General features: G+C 36.9%; 1 pseudogene; it reads right to left on the reverse strand.

Annotated features, from left to right (window-relative positions):
• The window catches only part of LOC140150763 (dynein beta chain, ciliary-like), a 92,202-nt pseudogene that overhangs the window by 57,478 nt on the left and 11,543 nt on the right, over positions 1-23,181 (reverse strand).

Genomic DNA, 23,181 nt, shown 5'->3' on the forward strand with positions numbered 1-23,181 from the left:
GTCCTCTCATTGTAGGTGGGTGGCTAATACATACATATACAAATACAATACAATGCTTTTGTAACCCACCACTCATGCCACTTGAACAGGGATTAGCCTTAGCAAATAAAGACTAGAGCTGTATAACAAACAGTTCTATAGACAGGTACAAGCTTATTATCCTCTACAACAATAGGATTAATGATTGGTTTAGAATGCATTTGTTACTAGCAAAATAAGGCATATGTAGCTCCCGACTTAAGGTACCTTTTGCTGTAAGGCTAATGAAAGTTGATCCCCAGTTTCCCGTTACATAGTTTTTCATGACTGGGTAGGTGACTGTTTCATTATTCATTATTCATTATTTTCAAACTTTCATTATCGGTGCAAAGTTAATTACGCCAGTAGGGGAAAGTAAATTGTCACAGTCAAAATGAACAAATAACAAAATTGAAAGCAGAAATAGGCCTAAACTAAATTTGACAATTCGAACGTTCACATGGAGGTTGCTGGTAAAAAACAACCATGCAAGAAATTGACAAATAAATCATTTTATTTATAAGTTTATTTTATTAAATACATATATTTGTAAGAAAAGCAGAATAAATTTGACTTCAAATTTTATTTATTTTATTTATTTTGATGCTGTCTATATATAGCGCGCTACATAGTGCACGGTAGACATGCTTTCATATTTGTTCATACGCTGGTTCCCGCGAACTTGGCTGCCTCTCTTTGTGTTCGGTCTATCCATTTAGTGGTAGGAGAAACTTAGATGCAGGGAATTGCTAGTCTCCAGTAAATGCGCCCTACGATATCGCCATTTTACCACGTAGTTTAACCCAGCGTTGCAAAGACTATTCGGGCGGTCAGGGTCGGCGTAAAAGTGCTTAAAATACGTGTCGGACGTGAAAGATGACATTAAAACTATCCTTTTTTCTTAAAAACTTGAAAAATGTGAAATAATGAAATAATGGAAAATAATGAAATATTTGATCGGCATTTTTTTCTGACCGGAGTCGGGTAACGGGAAACTGGGAGTCAACTTTCATTAGCCTAACGGGTCACATATCTCAATTTCATTATTACTGACTTTAGTCTGATTAGAGCAGATCATGTCACACATGGTTGAGTATGGATGCAGTACAATGAACCAGTATGTCTGTATAAATTGATGAATGTATGATTAGGCATGATATGTTATGCTGACAAAAACTAACTTTTTGGCAACACCCTGTAATAAAATACCTCACCACTGCAATAGGTCATATATCTGGAAAGAAATTGTCACATTGCAATGTCAATCACAATATGTTTTATGGGCATAGATAATATTGCTACAACCTCAGTCTACTTCATAAGATAGAGTTATAAGCTATTTAGTGAATTTTTGCCATCGTGAACATACCTGTCTCATACAATGTACGCCCTGCATGTAGCGGGCTAAGGATGCACCATTTTGTACACAGTGTGCGATGTAATTGTATTGTTGTCGCAGAGCTACATGACTACCAAGTGTTTTTTCGATGGCCACAATTGATTTAAAAGAGACAGCTGTAGGTATATTTCTTAGCTTATAAAATATAAGGATAACTTTCTTGGTAAATAAAATAAATATGTTTCTTGTTTTGAAACATTTATCAATATTGTGTATTTATTATTGTGATTTAAAAGTGCACCGAATAGGTATGTATGATAGATCTATACTAAGATCTATTTATTTGAAATTACTGGAACATAACAGTTCATTAACCAGGTAAAACAAAGCTATAAATATTCCATGATACTCAAACAAATGTTAAAAGTATCAAAAATATTTCAAATGGCTACAGCTATTAAAGTTTGATTTTGTATGTTCATTTTGAACCTGTGCTGTAAGGTGTTAAAATCACATTTTCTGTGCCTATACTTACTTCTGTTGTAGACCCTCCAATTTGTCATACAAGCCTGGTTTATTGGTTGCTTCCACAACATTGGGTGTCTTCTCGGCATCAAGCAACAATTCCTAAATATAGACAAAGAACAAAATTGAACACTTCAAAACTTCTCCAATTAACATGCATCACTCTCCATTGTATTTGTTACAATATTGCTTAACTTGGTCAAGATATGTAAGTACAAGCAAGCCTCTGATGACAGCTTGTTAACAATACCAACATAATCCTGTGCATTTAGCACTGCAGCCAAAGCATAACATGGTATATATAGCACAGCATATTGTACACTATCCATGGGCACAGCTTAGCAGTTGCCATTAGCCTTTTCGAAGCATGGCAGTATAAGCCCTCATAAAAATGTCATTTTTTGGAGTAAAATAGGGTCCCAATTAGAAACAAAAATTAACAAAGAGACCACTTTTTTAAAATGTGACACAATCTGGTTCATGGGGGCCAGTGTGCTAGACCTTTGGTGTTTTCAGTATATGATAGCTTAATGTTTGTGTAAGTAATAATTATAGTAACTCAATTTTCAAAAATGCCTCCTTTGGCTCCCATGGAACAGATCATGTCACAAATGTTAATTAACTGTTCAAAATTGACCTGGGGGGAGAAGGTCCTCAATTTTGAAATTCTGCAAAAGAATCCTACGTACAGACTTATACATGGACACAGGTTATTGAAGATGCAATATCAGGTGCTTATGAAGCCATGCCCAAATTTAGGGGAATAGTAGCACAAAAATTGTTGCATACATAGGTGAATAAGAAACATTATACAGGGTGTATCAAAATGATTGGTACCCATCACTTTTGATGTTTATTGAAAATCCTGCCTCTTCCAAATACATTTTTGGATACATTTGAAATGTCCAGAATGTATAGTTTATGACTTGTTTTTGCAATTCATTTACAAATTATTTGGATCTTATGTTGAATTTTGATGTGTCAAGCTCATCCATTATCGATGAAAACTGATGGGTACCAATCATTTTGATACAGCCTGTACGTACCTTAAAATCTGTATCTATACCATCAAATCGTTTGGAGTCTTCCGGCAATTGGTTACGGATATCCTCAGACCCAATGAAAATGCTCTCAAGATGTGACCATGTTCGTTGGACTTCAAACAATATGGAGATAACAGAATCAGCTGTAGACAGCTTCTTCTGCCAACCAGATACTTCTTCCAGGAAATGGGCAATATATTTGGAGGTCATCAAATTCTGCAGTTGAACCTGTTATGTCAAAAACAAATTAAAGTACAAAGTTTCAACACAATAGTTATCGAATATAGTAAATTACAGAAAATCTCATGCAATTGAAAGAGCTTTTCAGGATAACGTGGACAAACATATAGCTACATTTCCTTGTAGAATATACAGCTACATAATTACAGTAAGGTGAAGTGGCTTGGACTGTTATGTAGCACAAAGAGATGACTAAAAAATATTATCTGTAATAAACTAATAGAAAATTTCATCAGATAATCGGAAATTTTCGAAAATTAGTTCGGAAAGATGTCGCATGCAGTAAACAAAAACACCACAACAAATCACACACTAGCGACAGCACGTCCGATGAGAGCATGGCATGGTATGATTGTTCACCCCAATCTTATACCGTATTGCTTTTACTTGACCCCGGGGGGATCACTCACATAAATGGTCTGTACGCATGCGTGACCAACAAAACAAGTAAAAGGGGGTGTTTTTTTAGGCAAGGCAAGTTACGCGCGTGACGCGTTTAGGGTCCAAAAAACAGTGATTTTCAAGAATAAGGGTAGTTTTCTGAAACTGGACAACTTGTTTAGGGTACCTTTTCAAATATTTGGTAAATTATGAGTCCAAAAAGGGTACATTTGTTGCATTTTCACCAGCCAAAAACTCATTAGGGGGTAAATTCTACACTAAATTACCTTATTAAGGGGCTAAATTTGCTGGTAGGGTAAAACTCGTTTAGGGGGTGTTTGAAAAAAATTTGGTCATGCATGCGTACACTGTCATATTTGAGTGGCCCCCCCGGGTACTTGACACACCATATTGAATGCGATGTCCACTGCGTGATCAAATACACAGAAATTGGTTGGCTGAGTATGTTTTCATGGTCGCGCATTTTCGTAAAAGTCCTCCTGAAAAGATAACCAGTGTTATAAATCTGTGTGACAATAATACAATGATATCCCCTTACTTGATTATCTTCTAGTGTTTCTATTAACTCTTCGTCGGCAACCAACATGGGAACACCGGTCCTAGGATGTTTGTCGTAGCCAAACTCCATTGTTGTCCACGTAGAGTCCAGTTCCTTCAACACCTTCTCCATACTCATTTCTTTGACGGCCTTGTCTACAATGTTGCGGACTTCGTCCTCAAAGTTGTGCAGGTTAAGGTTCAGCAAATCTGAGAGGGTGGTGTTCTCATCCATGGCAAATTTCACCTAGGTTTATTCATAAAAAAAACTACCATAATTATTATCTTGTGGGTTGACATATATCATATAACTGGAAAGAAAAAGAGCAAGGTACACCAACTTGACGTGGGAAAACAAGTAATATACAGACTAGGCAGTACGCAGAGGGAGACAAAAAACAACAAATGTAGGCATAGAAGTAGGTAAAGTTTGAAAGTCAAAAATGACCAATTCCAAGGCCCACGGAAGTGTTAAACCTGCAAAAACAAGGATCAATGGGAATACAAAAGTGCAATAGAACAAGTGATGAAAATCACTGTGCACATAAGCAGACGTAATAAACCAAACAACCAATTTAGGCACAAAAACAGGCAAAGTTCGATGGCCAAAAATGGCCAATTCCAGAGCACACAGAAATGTCAGGAAAACAGTATAGAGTTTGCAATTGGTTGGTTTGATGATACAGATGGCTGCAGGGATGCAAATTTTGTGGGAGCGGGGAGCACCGCTCCTAGGATATGAGAGTCAAAATTGAGGAAATAATGCCATGGGAAGAAAATAGAAAAAGATGAAAAAGGAGGGAGAGAGAAGAAAAGTAAAGGGGAGAGGAGAGGAAGGGGGGGGGAGAAGAGGAAAGAAAAAGAAGAGGAGTGAGGTACAGAATAATAGGGGAGGGCTGTGAGGCAGTGAAGCTACTGAATGGAAGAGAGGAAATATTTAAAGACACTGGTTGTGCAAAACTTAGAGGAATTCACATTATTGTTCAAGAAATTAGAGCAAAAAAGAAGGTGTTAGTGTTAGAATATATGACAAAATTTACAATTCATCACCATAGGAGGTATTCAATGTAATTTAACAGGAAAAAAGAAGTTGGATGAAGGCAGGTGGAAACAGGGCACATATCTGAGGAAATTTACTGAGAGGCGGCAATCATATCTGAGGAAATAAATATAGAGGCAGCAATGAGGATTTCTTGGGAACAAAAGGCATGAAGGAATTCAGTGTATCAATACTAATGCCACTGAGAAGAGGACAAACTGGAAAATATTTGGGAAATTTAAAAAGAAGAATCATAAAGCATTGAACAAGTTGTGCCCCCTCTGACAAAAATAAGAAAGATGAAATGGGGGGGGGGTAAAGGAAAATAAAAGGGGAAAGGAGCCTCTGTTCCACCAAAATTGACCCCAAACTAGTGTAAAATACAATATTTTTGTGCGCTACGCGCGCACATTTTCCTCATAAAACCTTTTCCAGAAGCTCGAAAACATAGAGTCGTTCTAAAAATACACGCTATGTTAACATTCTCATCTTTTGAAGTGCAGATCTATTTTATGCATGGTATTATTGAGGAAATCTTGAGCCTAAAACTTTGCTCCTGAGGAAGAAATCACAATTTGCACCCCTGGATGGCTGTGTGAGGATGTCAGATTACCAGTCTCCCCATTGATAACCAAATTTCCTTTGTCGGAATCAATCATAAATCTGAAATCTTACTACAATGTTTCTATTCCTTATTTTTGTAAATCGTAACAAGAATATTCTGAAAAGGGTATGATCTCCCATCAACATTCTGCATTGTTACAAGCTTCTTCATTTTTGACTGAAGATAATTGTACTTTATCTCGCTAATGCTACAATCTAGTGTAAATCTTGGATTAAAATCAATAATTACCTTAGTGGCATTCATAAGCTGCTGCCAATGCCTGTCCCTAATGGCAGGGTTCTGCAATTCGCTCACAGCTCTCAATGACGTCAACATGTTCTTGACAGTGCCTTCCAACCCACCATATGCATCCCATGCTCTCATTTCTTTGTCCAAGCTCCGAATGTCCTTGGCAAACTTCTTACAGTCCATTTCCATCTGTTCTACATTGATGTCTTGCCAGAGTGTGGTCTTCCAGTCATCTATACTTGATCGCACTATTGTGACCATGTCCCACAGTAATTTCAAGAGGCGAACCTGGAGGAACGTAGAACATGTTAGATTCAGAATCATCGGGGCTAGTGCATTAGACGCATCAACATCAGCGCGCATGCATTATTTTGTCTAATTTCTCTTCCAACAAGTAATACGTGTTCATTAACCTATAATTGATCCCAAAATTTTAGCCTTCAGCATATAGACTCTTCGCCGTACACTTTTTTCATCTTTATGATTACCTAGAGCTTGGTCTTTAAAGAAAATGTACAAATAAAGCAACTTGTCTCTTTATAGCTGAGAGAGATCAGACCTACCTCTCTTCTACAGGCCTTGAGTTGTTTATAGTCTGGCACATTCACTTCAAACAGTCCAGCCGAATCCTGTAATTTATTCATGTCGGTTTCCATGGCAAAAATCTCTGCATGACATCTATCTAAGGTGACATAGGGTTCATCAAAGTCAAATATGAATGGAGCCTCTTTGCGGAACTTCTCCCTGAATGTGTGCTGCTTGACGTCAAACGAGGTGCAGTTGCGACGGATGATGGACACCTCGTTGGCTTGCAGCGGCGCCACCTGTTGCTTAACGGTGATGGCGATCTTCTTGGTGTTGTTCCATTGTTCAGGTAGATCCTACCATGGTAAATTAAAGAAGCAACAAAAAAAATTCAAATTGAAGAAATCACATACATAAGATTATTATGTGACCATGGACAAAAGTACTAGCAGGGTGGTCTACCACCCCAAGAGTGTGGCCCTGTTTTACGGACCTCTGCAATACACATTTTTGCTTCTAATACCCAAACTATTGATTAAATTTTACTCAAACTTGTAATAAAAATGTTTGGATGATAAGTTTTCATGTAAGGTAGAAAACACCATTTGTTAAATTCAGACTCATCTTTTATCTGGCTTACTGCAATAAGAAGAGCAGCTAGGTCATAATATGCTTATTCAGTCGTTTATACTTTTATACCTTAAAAATGCTAAACTAAAGGGGCAGCCTCACCCCCAACTTACTGCAAAGAAATGACATTTTTTACCACCAGAAACCTAGGACTATGTAATGTTTGTGTGAATAAACTTTCTTAGAGAGTTGGTTGTTTGACAAAGACATTGTCCAAATTCTATTTTCCGTCTGTCGACAGACGGAAATTACAACACAGTGGACTATGTGGCACTGTGATACAAGCAATTATGCATAACTCGCAAATTCAATATCTGAATCAACTGAGATTTTGGAATTAAGCTTTTTTTCATGTATATCTATTGAACGGTACCTTAAAAAGAGGATGCTAAAATCATAAAAAGTCCCTTGAAACCTGTCCACTCTTCATTTAAATTTCATAGCAAAATGATGCAACTGCAGAATTCTCACCTGCAACTGAGTGTGGACCTCCTCTGACATTTCTTGATCATATGTCTTGAGGAGCTCTATAGTCTGTTTAAGTGGCTCAAACATCTGATCTGTGCTGGATTGCCGAGTTTTAACCTCCATCAGATGACCCATGCAGTCCACTAGACCAATATAATCACCTTCTTCTACCTCCTTCGTCAGCCCCGAGTTGGCAACTTTGATGAACTCTTGAAGCTCACTCAAGCTATATGAACACACAACACAAATTAACACTCTGTATAGTAATGATGTTCTCTACATTTATTAAGACAATAGATTCCCTGCAGCTATACTGTAAAATTTTAGAAACCATATATGTGACGTGTCATGTCAAAAGGAGACACTTTTGGGCAGGATCGTAAATGGAGAAATAGCCAAAAATCTGCCCAGGGGTGGTTTTTTCACAATTTGAGTTAGTTGCGAATTTATGATGTTATTGTATGTTAAAAATATTATCTGATAGTTTCAGACCGGAATATAACTGGCATCTTGTATTTTTTGAGACATTTTTCAAGGTAATTCCTACTCTCAACATTGTCAATACTATTTTTAAAGGCTGATATCTCAATTTCCAATTTTATAATACCATAACTTACGAACTCAATATCTTCGCTTAGGAATGTCCGATTTCATTGGGGAAAACGGCGTTGTAGAGCAAAATGTCTCTATATTTAAGATATATAAAAACCTCAAAATTGATAACCAAAAGTGTCTCCTTTTGACTTGATACGTCACATATTGTACTGAAAATCCATAACTTTTTAGGAATGTACAAAAATCTCAGTAAGATATAAGTACGTAGAATTTTAAACTTTTTTCACCTAATCCCTAACTGCCCTGAATGCAACAAAATACTACAGGCTGAGTGTCTCCTCCTTCAGCAGGCAGGGGCGAGCAAGGGCACCTCCGATCAAACCCCCCCCCCAAGGGCGTTATACACCCCGTTGAGTTGCAGCGGCATGACTCGTATTTTGTTCTCATATGTCAGAGCGGCACCGCTCCAAGTTGACTTGAATTCAACTCCCATCAGTGCAGCCGCTTGGGCAGAGCGGTGGAGTGATCAATATATCGGCTTGCTGCTGGTCACCGCTAGTGTTTCTGGTGCGACTGCGCAGTGAAGCAAAATCATCTTCAGAGCGGCAGCGGCAAGAAAGTATGAAACCAGCATTAGGGTTAGGATGCATGGTGACTTCATACGGTCATGATTAATTAAATAAAAGCGTTAAAATAGAAACCAAAATGTCAATTCTTTGTCACCTGACGTTTTCATCTGGCTGCCAAAAAGAAATAAAGAAGACATAAAAAGTTGAAAAACTGTAACAAAACATTGCTTGCTCGATTGATATCAGAAATAAATTGATTACCCTACCTATTTGTGACGTGATCAATTAGATGCTGTTTGAACATGAAGCTCCATTTCTTGATGATGTTAAGTAAGGCTTGCTTGAACGGTTTCCCATCAACTCGGAACCAGCAATCAAATACTTGAACTGCACCAAGCTCGTCAACTTCACTGTAGATCTTTTCGTAAGAATCAACCTAAAAGGATAAAATCACATAATAAAAAAACACAAAATTAGTACCAAAAATTACAGGTTAGAATTCACAGATGCATCAGTATGTTATCTCAAAAATCACTGTAAATTTCAGATTAAATATGACATTATTGGCGATCTTTTCTTTTAGACCACCTGAGCTATATAAGGTTAAAATTACGAATTTATCAAACTAAACTTTCGCATCAAGGTTAAACATGTTCTTAGCTATACAAACATACCTTTTATTTTGTCGAACAAGCTTTATTTTGTTCCAAAATCCATGTTTTTATCGCAATTTTTGACGTAAAAGAGCTGAATGCAAAACCGGTGATGCAAACTCCAAAACTTTCGCGTAGCACAGGCGCTTGATGTACGCTCGTTTTGACGGTGATTTACGCTCGACTCTGTGACGCAATTCTGCATTTATTCAAATACAATGTATTTTTATTTACAAAATTACTTCATTTCACAAATTCTTTGCCACTATCCACTGATCTGATCATCTTTTTATGTGACGGAAGTGATGCTGATTTTATTAAGGTATGTTTCTTGCTTTTCCGATAATTTTAAATTGTTTTTGAGGCAAAACTTTCCTAGCAAAATGGCCGTTTTCACTTGTTTTCAAAAAAGTTGTTTTAATCTTGTTTTTTACCCCATAATTTCCCTCATTTATCGAAGCCCTGCCCTCTTTCCACTACATTAAACCTTGACTTCAAAGTGTTTGGCAACTGTTTAAGCTTGATGCAAAAATAAACCTTGATGTAAAAGTAATAATTTAGTCCCTATATAGCGAGGGTGGTCTAAAGGAAAAGATCGCCACATTATTACAGTTGTACAAAGGACATTGGCATATACACGACAGTTGAGAGCTTTTGCACATTTAACTTTTTTGTCCTTTGCCGATTTTGAACTTAAATTCATGAGTTTTCATCCACAGACCTTTCATTTTTCACAATAGCTGTATTGAACATGGAAAGCGTGAAAAGTTAGCTTTTGCGAAAATTTTCACTCATACAGTCATTGATTAGGTTAATGTCTGCCTCAATAATAGGCTCAACTTATTCTACATGATTCTACAAAAATGCTACTGGATTTCATGGTATCATTTTGATGGCAAATTTACATAATACTATACAAACATGTTTCAAAGATAGAAATTCAACAATTGCTGACACACAAAAATACCTATATAGTTGACAACAGCAGACTTGATCTCACTCAACAGACTTAATCTTTATCATACCGCATTAATTAGAGGTTAATAACTGCGCATCGGTTATTTGGAGGGCATTGTGAAAAATCTAAACATTTTGCCTTTGGAACCGAGGATATTCCGAGGTCCAAAGCAAAATGTTTAGATTTTTCACAATGCCCGATATATTACCGATGCAAAGTTATTAACCTCATTCATAACTTTCGTCACTTTAATCTCTTCACCTTACAAAATTACACAAAATTTTGCTCAAAAGTTTATAAAAATAGATGATTTTTACATCTTCCCTTGCCAAAAATCGATCAGGCTAAAACAGAACGACCAATAACAAAAGTGCGTATCACAATCTGTGCAAATATGGTAGCGCCATAATCCAAATACGGCAGCCAGCGCGCGCGCAGTTCGTTGGACGCACAACACGGCGCACGCAGAAGTCAATTGTGTGCGACATTGGAACAATTACGCATTTTGCGGTCAATTGTGAGCTATTAATGACCTCGATTTGCGTTCGCGTTTTCACAAATAATAAAATATGATTGGATCGCACGCATCGCGTTTATTAATGAGGTTATGAATGGTCTGTAATAAACACCCTGGGGCATGAAATTTTTTGAAAAGGGGGTTATTAGAAGTAAATTCTCAGCATAAGTTAGAATAGGTTTTGTGTATTTAGTGATCATGACAGCCAGCACTGATGCAAGTATTAAGCTTACTCACACAAAATGGCATGGAAATGTTTGCATAATTTCGGTCACTTTTTTATTGAAATATCGCAAGGAGGTGTTTGTTTATTGGAGGAGGTGTTTATTACAGACACTACGGTATGATGCTGTTCTGTTTTCCATTTAGCGTGTGACACTCACCTGTTCCTTGAATTGATCCAGCGTAGGCGGACACTCAGGAACTCCTTCCTCAGCATGGGCTTCAATCTCCTCTGTCGTCAACACATGATTATAGAGCAAGAATTGACGCATAAATTCCTTCCTGTCATCCACCCACAGATAGGCGTAGTTGTCAAAGGAATTACGGTATTCTTGAGCTTTGCTCATGATGGTCTGCACACGGTCCATCAGTTCTTGACGCATCTCGGAGAGCTCTAACATATCTTCCAGATCACTCTGTTCAAGAAAATTCATCCAAGATTATAGTTCAAATAATAGACTATTTTGGTAATTGGGCTAATCCAGTTAAAGTTCACCCCCCCCCCCCCTGGAAGATTTTGGAATTATCTTCTACAGGGGAGTATGAATTTTAGATCTTTTTAGAGAGTGTATGACAGAGCTGCCTAATGTGTTCATGCCATTTAAGGTGGCTTCATCGGCTACAGTATCATGCACAGAATTCCTTGAAAGTGATATAGGATGTATGTGTCAAAGAGAACACCTTCCTTGCTAAGTTTTCATTTTTTCCAAAAAAGCATTTTCTCAAAATTCCATTGAATTACTACAGGGAAGGGGTTTTGGCACTTTGCTAATTTCTCAAAATATCCAAACTTTTGAAAACAAAAATTTATTAAAACTTAATTTTCTCTCCTTTATAGCAGTTGTATATAAAAGTTTGAAGTTGCATATTGCTGCCAATATATCACAGAAACTAAGGTTATTTTCTAACTTAGTGTTACTTAATTATATAAAGGAATGTTGGTACTTTTTGGTGTTTTCTTGATTTTATTCTAGAAACACTAAATTACCCGAATTCTAGGACTTTTTTTAGCCAACAGAGAGGGTGCTATGGTTACCAAACTTTCAGGGGTTGTAAATAAGATTTTTTTAAACACTTTATCCAAAACTCCTAGCAAGAAAAATTTGATATTAAGCTTATTTACAACCACTGAAAGTTTGGTAACCATAGCACCTTCCTTGTGGGCTAAAAAAAAATCAAAAACTGGCAAAATTAAGAATGTGTTACAATTCCAACACGACTCTTAATATAAATGGGCAAAATACTTTTCTTTATATGATTAAGTTGACACAGGAGCAATTTTCCTGCAAGGGTGTAGCATCCGAGTCAGCTCCCTTAAGAATGAGAAATAATGAAACTTTTTAAAAGTTTTATTTCAAAGTCGTGTCTAGAACAAGAATTCTACCTGATAATGTTCCATGCCATTGTGTTCTGCCAGTCTCTTCACCAACGACGCCATTTTGTAGATGTCGCTAACAAGCATCTCGAGTAAATCATAGAAACCATCAGAGACTCCATAATCCAATGATGGCACAAACACCATATCTGGAAGCTGAAGCAGAAAATAATAAATAAATTTAAAGTGTTTGTTATCATTATTTACCCTCTAGCAAATTAAGCATGTTGGTGGCTATTAGGAAACCAATTGCAAAGGAAACCAATTGCAAATTGTAAAGCACGATATTTTCACAACACAACATTTTTGCAACTTGACCATTATTTTTGTGGTGTGTAATTTTCACAAAATTTATGTGTACATCCATATCAAAATAATGCACTTGTCAGCTGCTACATGTGTCTCTTTTTACATAATAGCTAGGAATAAATATCATCTCAAGTGGAGGTCACTTCAAATCACCCACCAAGCGACATGGTTTAGGAATATTCTCTGTATACCTAAGCCATGTGACTATGGAAGACCGTCTTTCCCTTTAACGAACCTAAAAATGTTGTGTTCTCATTTCTTTCCTACCTGTAATTCCATCTTGGCTTCAAATAGTGGAGATTTACACGTCTTGACATCAGAGTTCTCCAGCAGGTAGTTAAGACTACAGTGGATGCAATTGAAGAAGCCATCTACCACCATATCATCTAGGTAATCTACATAGGCTTTCCATGTGTCCATTGCAGCGCCTGCTTTAAACAACTGCATGTTTTCCTGTAAAATGTGTATCAACATGAAAAATGGTTTTACCAGGGGTCTATCAGTGAACATTTACCGTTTAACCATCCCTGCAAAAATCCCCACAATTTGGTATGGCAATTGAAAAATATTGGCGCCAACATAACATAGCATATATAACACAAACTTGGCATAGTGTGGGAGTCCATAGCATACTAATATGTGGATGGAGGGTGCCAACAAAGCGTGCATAGCTAATTTAAATTATGAACACGGCGAGTGAGTGTTGATCTGTCATGCTATGAGCAAGTTAGAATAGCCGGTAGGAATGACCCTGAAGGAGGAAATACCCAAAATTTGTCACTTTTAAAATGCTCTCTTTTTTCATTCAATTTGGTATAACTTGGGGGAGGGGGGAAATAAAGTTGAATCATGCCAAATGAGATATCAAAATACACAGAACAAAATTAACTATCTAATGATAACTTTATTTGGTACTTTGGGTTGAGTGTCTTTAAGATATTGTTGTGTAAGTATTTGGATACATTTTGAGCACAGTATACAAATCATCAGAATCAAAATCATTTGGAACAAAATCCCATTCAAATGATTAATATTGCTCTGAAAATATTTCACGATTAGTTATAGACTCAGTCTAATTTTCACAAAAATAGGTTTGTTCAATATCTTACCTACATAAAATTTAATATTATTATGAAAATAGCTCACAATTAGATATAGATTTAGTCTAGTTTTCACCAAGATAGGTTTATTCGATATCTTACCTTAACAAGACCATGTATCTTCTCTCCAGACTCTTGGATCTCCTTGTACCTCTTTGCCAATCTTTCCTCCCTATCATCCAGTCCAAGAAGGGCTTGCTCCTTCATCTCCTTCCTGTCAAACAAAGACTTCTTGGCCCATGTCTCCATGATCTTCTTAATCATATCCACATTATCTTTAGCCTGCTGGACCCTCTTCTCCAAATCTCGCACCTGATCCCGTATCTGTTGAATGTACTCCCACACGCCGTCGCCGTTCCAGTTGAGATCTTTTTCGGCCCTTTCCAGGTTTCTATCTATGTTCGCTAATTGGCCATCTATGAGGGGGAATTCCACCTCGAGGACGGTCTCATGGATCTTATTATACCACGCTACTGTGAGGTCGAGGTTGGCAACATATTTTCAGAGGGTTTCATGTTTGGTGTAGAGTGTGTTGGCACTTTCAGGTATGGATTCATTGCCTCGGATCAACAGATATTTGACTTCACGAAGCACAGCTACCAACTGGCAAAAGCAACAATAACAATAATAACATATGTTAGAATTCAACAAGACCTTTTAAAGTAATTTGTGTGATAACACCTTGTTGCTTTAAAGAATCAAAAAAGCTATTTAACGAAATAAAAAGAAACAAAAGCCAAAATGGACTGTGTGTGCATGCATGTGTGTCAACCAACATGATGCTGCCAAGAGATTGTGGGAATATCATCCATCTAAATTCCTAGTTTATGTTTAAAATGGCAGTAAACTGTCTCTATAATTTACTCTCTAACTATACCTCAGACTACGATTATGAAGATTATCATTCATCCAGGTATAAATAACTATGAAATTATTATAATCATTCATTTGACAACAAGGACGTCAAGATATTAGATTGCGAAAGCAGATGGTTTGAGAGAGGAGTCAAGGAAGCGATTTATGTTAAACGGGAGGAGCCTTCACTTAATAAGGGAGGCGGGCTACTGACACAACTTGGCAGGGGCCTATTGTTCAGCGATCACGAGTCTCCCTCAGAGGTTGGGCTCATCTTCGACGTGTGACGTAACATCCTCTTCACAGGTCAACAAACTTTTGCCGCTTTAACATCAGTTGGCCTGATGATGCATCCGAGATAGGATGTGAAATATTGCCACTCACAAAAACTTAAGTCCAGTAGATCAGGTTATAATAATTTCATAGATACCTCAGACTACCTTCTTATGCTGCTCCAAGACCTTTCCAGGTACTATTACCTAGATGTAGCTACCAACAAGACTGCTTCAAGTATTCTCTCTGGCCCAAACAGTAGTAGACTTGTTTAATAATCTACCCTACCACATTACCAAAATACAGGATTTCAACAAATTCAAGTAAGAAGGATCGTCCACATAAAGCATATCCATATGCGCACATCATTCCTATCCAGGGATGTAAATGGCAGGGGTGTGAGTGACCACAGATAAAAAAATCTGAAAAATTCTGAAAAAGTCTGAAATTTGGAAAGCTCCCTTACTTTTGTACAGAGGATGTGCAGAAAAAGAGATAAAAAGCAAGATCAAAAAATCTGAATTCAGATTTTAATCTTAACTCACACACCCCTGAATGGGTAACCAATTCCTAAAAATCAATCTGGCACTTTGCCAAGTGGCCGAGCACTTACATCCAACATTGAAAATATATGAGGGCTTGTCAGGGGAATAGACCATGGTAGGGAATAAAGCCATGTCACCCCTGCCCCCCCAAAAAAAAACCCAAACAATTTGTTGCACTTTTTATCCTGAAATACCATCATCCAATTCCGTAAATAATGTTTTTTAATTGCCCCATTTGCGGAATTCCAAAAATTTCTAGAAGATTTACATCATTGCCTGTCCATCTGGCTTCACCTGGAGCATTGAAAAGAATCCCTGCTGAAACATATAAATACCGTAAAAACTCGATAGTTAGCATATGTGCTTAATATCGAGCGCTTTTGAAAACATGAAATTGTATCAAAGTCCGGTGCATTACCAACTGAGCTAATGGGGTTGACACACACATTTGCAGGTTTACTTGTTCCTATATAACTGTGTGTATCGATGATTTGCTCAAAACCCTTTACACTTTTGTGGATAGGGCTCTTCATGTTTGCATGTTTTAAAAGCGCTCGATAGTATAAGCACATATGTTAACTATCAAGTTTTTACGGTACTTTGCAATAAGTCCAGCAGTGCATAGGCCCCATTGATAAAATAATAATAACCCTTTACCTTGGGGTCAAAGTTGACAGCAATGAGGTTGGTTTCTTGATTTCTTATGATTAGGGGGAAAATGAACGTTGTTGCGCAAGTTTCATCTACCGTGGCTATCCAATCCTTGTATACATTCTCTTCATACCTATTATATGACAAACAGGTTAAAAACAGAAAAAGTGATAAATAAATCTCGTAATGTTTAAGTACTGCTTGAATGGCTTTATTTATTGTCTTTCACATAGATGGCTTGTTTACATATCATGGAATTGAAAGGATATTACAGTCAATGCATGCATTACCTTTCGCAAGATGCTGTGAACTACCAAATCGCAAAGTCAGTTTAAAATAGTAACATTGCTAACCTATAGGCCTACAGTATTATATCAAGAGATTAATTTCTTTCAAAATGAGAAATAGGGAATTGACATGATTTTGCCTTTGCCGTTCTCCATAGACACTCTTGTTCCAAGGATTTTTTTTGGAAATGGGATGTGCTCATTGAGTTTGTAAAATGCAGTTCCGCTATCTCTACCTACATGAAACAAGAGACCTCCCCTCAAGTTATATCCCCACTACATGCATGATATATGGTCACCAAACACTAAGCGCTACTAAGTGAGTACCAGGGTATGCACTTACTTTGATAACAGTTCCATCATTTCTTCATACTTGGCAAATACACCCTTTGCATCTTCTGTTTGGAGCACCCTGTGAATTCACCAAACAACAAAATACCATTAATCAAATCACATATTATCATCACTTCAGTGCAATAACTAATGACATTACCATTAGGGAGACAAGGTCCCAATATAGAAACATTGTTCCCTGATACCCCCAGTTGATACACAAAAGGAGCTGGCAGTGTATGTGTGTTACTGGCAATGTCTTAGCTAGACATTGAGTTTATTACACATCAAAAATTACCGAATTAAATACACTGTCCTACATTTGGCCCTATATTATATACAGTAACCAGGCTAATGGGGATTATATTGTATACAGTAACCCAGCTAATGGGGATTATATTGTATACAGTAACCAGGCTAATGGGGATTATATTATATACAGTAACCAGGTTAATGGGGATTATACTATATATAGAAACCAGGCTAATGGGGATTATATTATATATAGAAACCAGGCTAATGGGGATTATATTATATATATAGTAACCAGGCAAATGGGGATTCAATGAGTTAAATTGTGTTACTAAGACCATCATTTGTGAATTTATTTCTTAGTTTAATAAAACTTTTTCAACAGCTATAGTCCATTGTCTATTATTAAGCATTTATCGATGGCATTATTATAAATTTGCCTGTAAGAGGGAAATATCCAATGTTACTCCTTCTCACCCATGTCAGCTCAATCCATTCCGTAAGTCTTACAAAACGTTACAATTCTTAAACATTGAAAAACATGCCGCCCCAAACACATCAATATAAAAATGCAAAAATCTGAATGTGGCTTTTGGCCACTGTTACTTGGAGATTTGTCATATGCATGTCTTCATTTGACAGTGTTAAAAAACAAGCATACACCCCCCCCCCCCACACACACACACCCCCACCCCAACACAACATAAAACCAATGAAATCACTTAAAATGTATGGTCCATTTTCTATAATTACAGATGAAATTAATATTGTAAGAAACTGTTTTACATCAATAACAAGAATAAATTCATTGTATTTTGCGATTTGCAATACATGTAGTACTTTTAAATCATATAGCCTATCCCTTAATGAAAACAAACAAACCAACAAACAAACAAACACACAAACAAACAGGCATTCAAAGACATTGAAAACATGTTCTAGATGTGTCAAACCCCTCCTAAATATACCCCCATTCTCCAATAAATACAACTTGAGTCAAATAAATCTGGGAAATGGTTAGTTCAACAGAAATCCACTCAAAAAATGTATCGTCGTTGGGCAGGAAAACCTCCTATGTGTCATTTGTCCCTGAACATGTTTAAAGCAAAACCTCCTATGTAACCTGTTGGTAGTTTTGTTTTAAACATGTGCAGGGGCCAAAAGCACATAGGGGATTTTTCCCGCCCAGTGACAGTACACAAGTCAAACTGCAATAAAAAGAAGGTGTGTTATCTTCAATGTTTTAGGAACAAACTATATGCTTGAAAAGATTCTTGTTCTAAGAAAATCAGTATCTGTGATGGAATACTGTTTGTATCCTGTGTTTTAGGGTCAAAGATCAACGTTTGTCAAGGTTATGATCATGGTTAGAGTTACCGTCATGGATAGGACTAGGAGAGGATGCTAAGGTTATTCTATACTTAATATTCCCAAAGAAATTCAATCAATATATAGTTTGTTCCCATCACATTAAAAGTCAGAAAAAAGCTGTTACCTCTTGACTCCAGTTCTATGTAGTAAGAAAAGCATCATTGGCAAGATACGATGATGATGGCGATTGCAAAAATATGAGCATGGGATGTAAAAAGTGACAGGAGAGATAAGGTATCATGCAATGGTGAAACGACAAGTCATGTTACTAAATGAGATGGTAGAAGCCTTAATTGAACAATTAGATGATTATGGTATGGTCAATTTATTGTTGATAGGTTTCCTTACTATATGCATCACACAAGTACATGTAGTATAAAGAAGAAGAAAGTTATTCTAAAGAATGTTTATAACTTATCAAATGATGCACACACATTGTTATAAGTAAGGTGAATGTTTTAGTGTATCACAGCCCTTGTGCATGTGCTGACTGCTGATAGCTGTGCCCTGCTAGGAATTTTCTTGATCACCAATATGTTGCTATTTTAGCCTACTTCAATCAGTGTATCAGGACACCACTTCTATAAAATATATAAAATAAAATAAATTTTGGATTTATAAAGCGCCTTTCTCCAGATCTTAGAGGACTCAAAGCGCTGTAATTTCGCTGCAATGGTGAATCATCACAATCAGATCGCATCAACTAGGTTGCTGCCGAACGGCGCACACCTATCCGCATTTAGATTGTAACATCCACCAATTATCAGTGCAGCTCCCCAAATTCCATTGGGTGAAGGAAGTTTTTGATAACCAAACAACTAATCACCGATTTTTGCGATACAGGAGGAAACCGGAGATCCCGGAGAAAACCTGCAAGAGCGAGCATGGAATCGGGATAAACCAAGTGCACATGAGTCCTTGGACCGCGCCGGGGCTTGAACCCGGGTCCTCAGTGGTGCAAAGCGAGGGAACTACCGCTGCGCTAACTCGCCCTCTCCATACTTGCACACCCACATTATGGCATATTAGCACAGTATTATTACTAATGGAATACCGTAAAATATCGATAGTTAGCATATGTGCTTACTATCGAGTGCTTTTGAAAACATGATTTTGTCCGGTATTTTACCAACTGAGCTAAGGGGTTTGAGACACAAATTTGCAGGTTTACTTGTTCATATCGGTGATTTGCTCAATACCCTTTACATTTTGTGGATGGGGCAATTCATGTTTGCATGATTTAAAAGCGCTTGACAGTAAGCACATAACTATCAAGTTGTTATGATATTAGCATAATAATGGAATATTAGCATAATACTGCTTTAGAGTTGTGACAGCAACAGCAGTAATGCATCCTTTTTTTTTTATTTTCTATTTTTTAAAGTTATTAATCTTTATTACAACCGCACTGAATAAACATTGCGCAAATTGTATACAAAAGGCATGAATGGCTGATGAAGGAAGAGGGTTTTACTCACAATTTGTAAGCTTAATGTCATGTATGCTTCACTGGCAATTTTGGTGAATTATAAATACTGTCATCAAAACATACTCTACATGACATATATACTTACGGATGTTCTAAGTGCTTGAAGCATGACATTGGATGCTCGATACGAGCTCTCAGCTGATGGGACCATTTAAGTGCCCCTGCAATCTCTGGCATATTTTTGTTGAGTGGTGGTAGGCCACTTGAAGATTCTATAGAAGCCATCTGAGAATCATAGATATCCTTAGCACTGTCCAAATCACCACCGTACATGACTAGAAGCTGTGGATATTTGTCTTCAAAATCATCCTTGATGACTGGACGGTCTAGCATTGGACCATAGCAGTCAAGCATCTGGTGAAGAAAAAATATGAAATTAGAACAGGATTCGAAATAAGAAGGGTCCTTGCTTCAAATACCCTCAAAAGTAAGTAAAGACCCTCAACATTCCTATCATAAGGGAAGGGTCCCTAGGACCCACAAAGATTTGAGCAGACACAGTGGATTATGTTCTACTTTTGTTGTTCCATACTTTAATATTTTGGCAAAAAAACAAAAAGACACCTTTCACTTTAATCTAGTGTGTAATAATTGTTAACATGAACTGGTGAAGTTGTTTACATTTTGTAACATGTTCTAAACAATAAAACATTTTGTAATTAAAACCAGGAAAAAGTGTTATGTTATTTTCAGACCCTTAAAATAAGTGTAGACCCCCAGAGTTTCAGAGGCAGGGGCCCAAAAGACTCCTTCAATTTTTTTCTTATTTCGAAGCCTGAATTATCAAAACACAAATGAAGAGAATTTTAACAACACAAGACTGTGGAACATTTCACTTGGCTTCTGGTTTCTTCACAAACAGTGGCGTAGATTTCCTTTTGACATTGGCAGGGATGGGGTTGAGAAAAAATTCTTGAAGTATAGTGAATCCAGCACTTTTAGTGACAGGATAAGGTTATGGTACAAATGTGTGTGAAGCGCTCGAATTTTTTTGCTATTTTGAAGCTAAAAAATTGATTTGTACTTTTGGGGCTAAAATGGACAAATATGAGGTTGGGCAGAAACCCAGGCATCAAACATTGGGGGGTGAAGATTGTATGGACCATCCCCCCTGGCAAAATATTAGGGGGATTTATCTCCCCTCCACCCCACCCCCAGAATCTACGCTTATGTTCACAAACATACTAACATGAAAACTGCATGGTGTCTAAAAATACAAACCCTGTTTGATATTAATAATTCTACTTTACTATTTTTAAAAAAAAAGTAAAGTAATATGTGATGTGATCAAGCAAAATGAGTCGGATGTCGGGAATATTGATTTTGAGATATAGTTAGGCCCCGGCAAAAAACGCAATTTTTAAAGGCAAAAAACGAGATATAAAAAAATAAAAGCGAGATTTACCCCAAATTTGCTTTAAAAACCGAGATTTTATCTAAAATCGCCTCCAAAAAACTGAAAAATACCTGAATATTAAAAACAAAATACTGCCCTCTGGAAGTCCAAGCCATCCAATGTATGTAAACATGTGCCAATTCACGATCGAAGGATGAAAACGTAAACAGAAGTTCAAGTATTTCCACCTCAATATGTTGTTTACACAATAAATCCTTTCTCAGTTTAATAAATTTAACTATAAACTACTACAACTTAGTATTCAATTACCTTGACATGACATTTTAGAGACCAATTAAGAACTGAAACTACACATGATGACATGAATTGTCAACACGGCATGGAACTCAATGATTTTGGGAAGTTTTTACGGCCTTAAACACCTTGTTTTATTGTTTGTAAAAGCGAGATAATTACTCAATAGCGAGAATTGCGGCGAGAAAACCGAGATTGCGTTTTTTGCCGGGGCTTAGATATAGTCTATAATAGTATTCAACTTGAATTTGAAAACTATAGGCCTCACATACGTGCAATACACGTACAACATCAAGTGTATGCATCAGACCTTGTGCACAATATTACGTCCTGGAAAGGTAGTAGTATGTTTAATTTGTAAACAAGATTTGGCATTTTATAATATCATGTACGTACTATTAACATGCACATATATCAGGTGCTTTGGTAGGATTTGAACAAGATGTACTCCAGCAAGCTAAATGGCTGTATCCAAGGGTTACACTTAAAATTGAAATAATAAGATGATAATCACTCTTCCCAATCTTAATTGGACATCGTCTATATACACATACTGCTAGAAAAATACGGCACTTTCCGACGTGTTATACCCTGATTATCATAAAGTCACACAATGCTTTGCTGCTTGTTCAGCAAATGTGGTGCCAGCATTTCACGATATCATTCAATCAGCCAACGCACTTCTGTCTTTACACTATTATACACATTACAACAGCCTACACAGCTGCATAATGCATGTTTATCACATTCTATAGCTTCACTCCTATTCCTACCTTGAAGACACTTTCCAAGCCAGCGCAATCATCAAATCCTTGGCACAGAATGGAGCCCAATCTTCGGTCTAGATCAAATACCTGCTTCTCAAAATGGTCGTAATCATCAGCAAATTCCTGAGAACAAGAAAAACATGTCGTAACAAAATTATATTCTTGTGCACCATTGGTTTCTTAGTAAATGAACCATACTACAAATCAGCTATACCAATTTTCACTCGGATATGGCAGTGACGTCAAGCTTTAAGGCAGCTGTTTCGCACATGCATCTTTAAGTGGGTGTATGCATACACCAGCGCTTTGAGCGAATGTTAAACTGCACTAAATGAAGTGCACACTGACGCCTAAGGGTGTGAGTGAGTCCCACCGAGAATCCTGTTACCCGGCAGGAAATTCCCTGCCCGGGTACCAAATTTTAAAAAAGTTTGTTTTGTTGTATCTGGACCTAGATCTAAATGCTATGATCATTCATGGTTGACCTAAAAATTTTTTTTTTTTTTAATTTGCACGATGTTTTGTGTTTTTAATAAGAAAATTGATATTTTGTATTCATGCCATACTCTATTAATGATATCAAAATGCATTTAAATTCAATGCATTTTGATATCCTTAATAGAGTATTCATCAACTTATGATTTGCGTCCTCTACCCATCAGATGAGTAAAGGCTTAACTTCAATCACATGAATACAAAATATCCATTTTCTTATTAAAACACAAAACATTGTGCAAATTTTTTTAATTCTTTTTTAGGTCAACCATGAATGATCCTAGCATTTAGGTCTAGGTCCGGGGACACTACAAAACCGGAAAAAAATAACTTTT

Source organism: Amphiura filiformis, chromosome 4 (genome assembly GCF_039555335.1).
Source record: "Amphiura filiformis chromosome 4, Afil_fr2py, whole genome shotgun sequence".
Classification (NCBI taxonomy): domain Eukaryota; kingdom Metazoa; phylum Echinodermata; class Ophiuroidea; order Amphilepidida; family Amphiuridae; genus Amphiura; species Amphiura filiformis.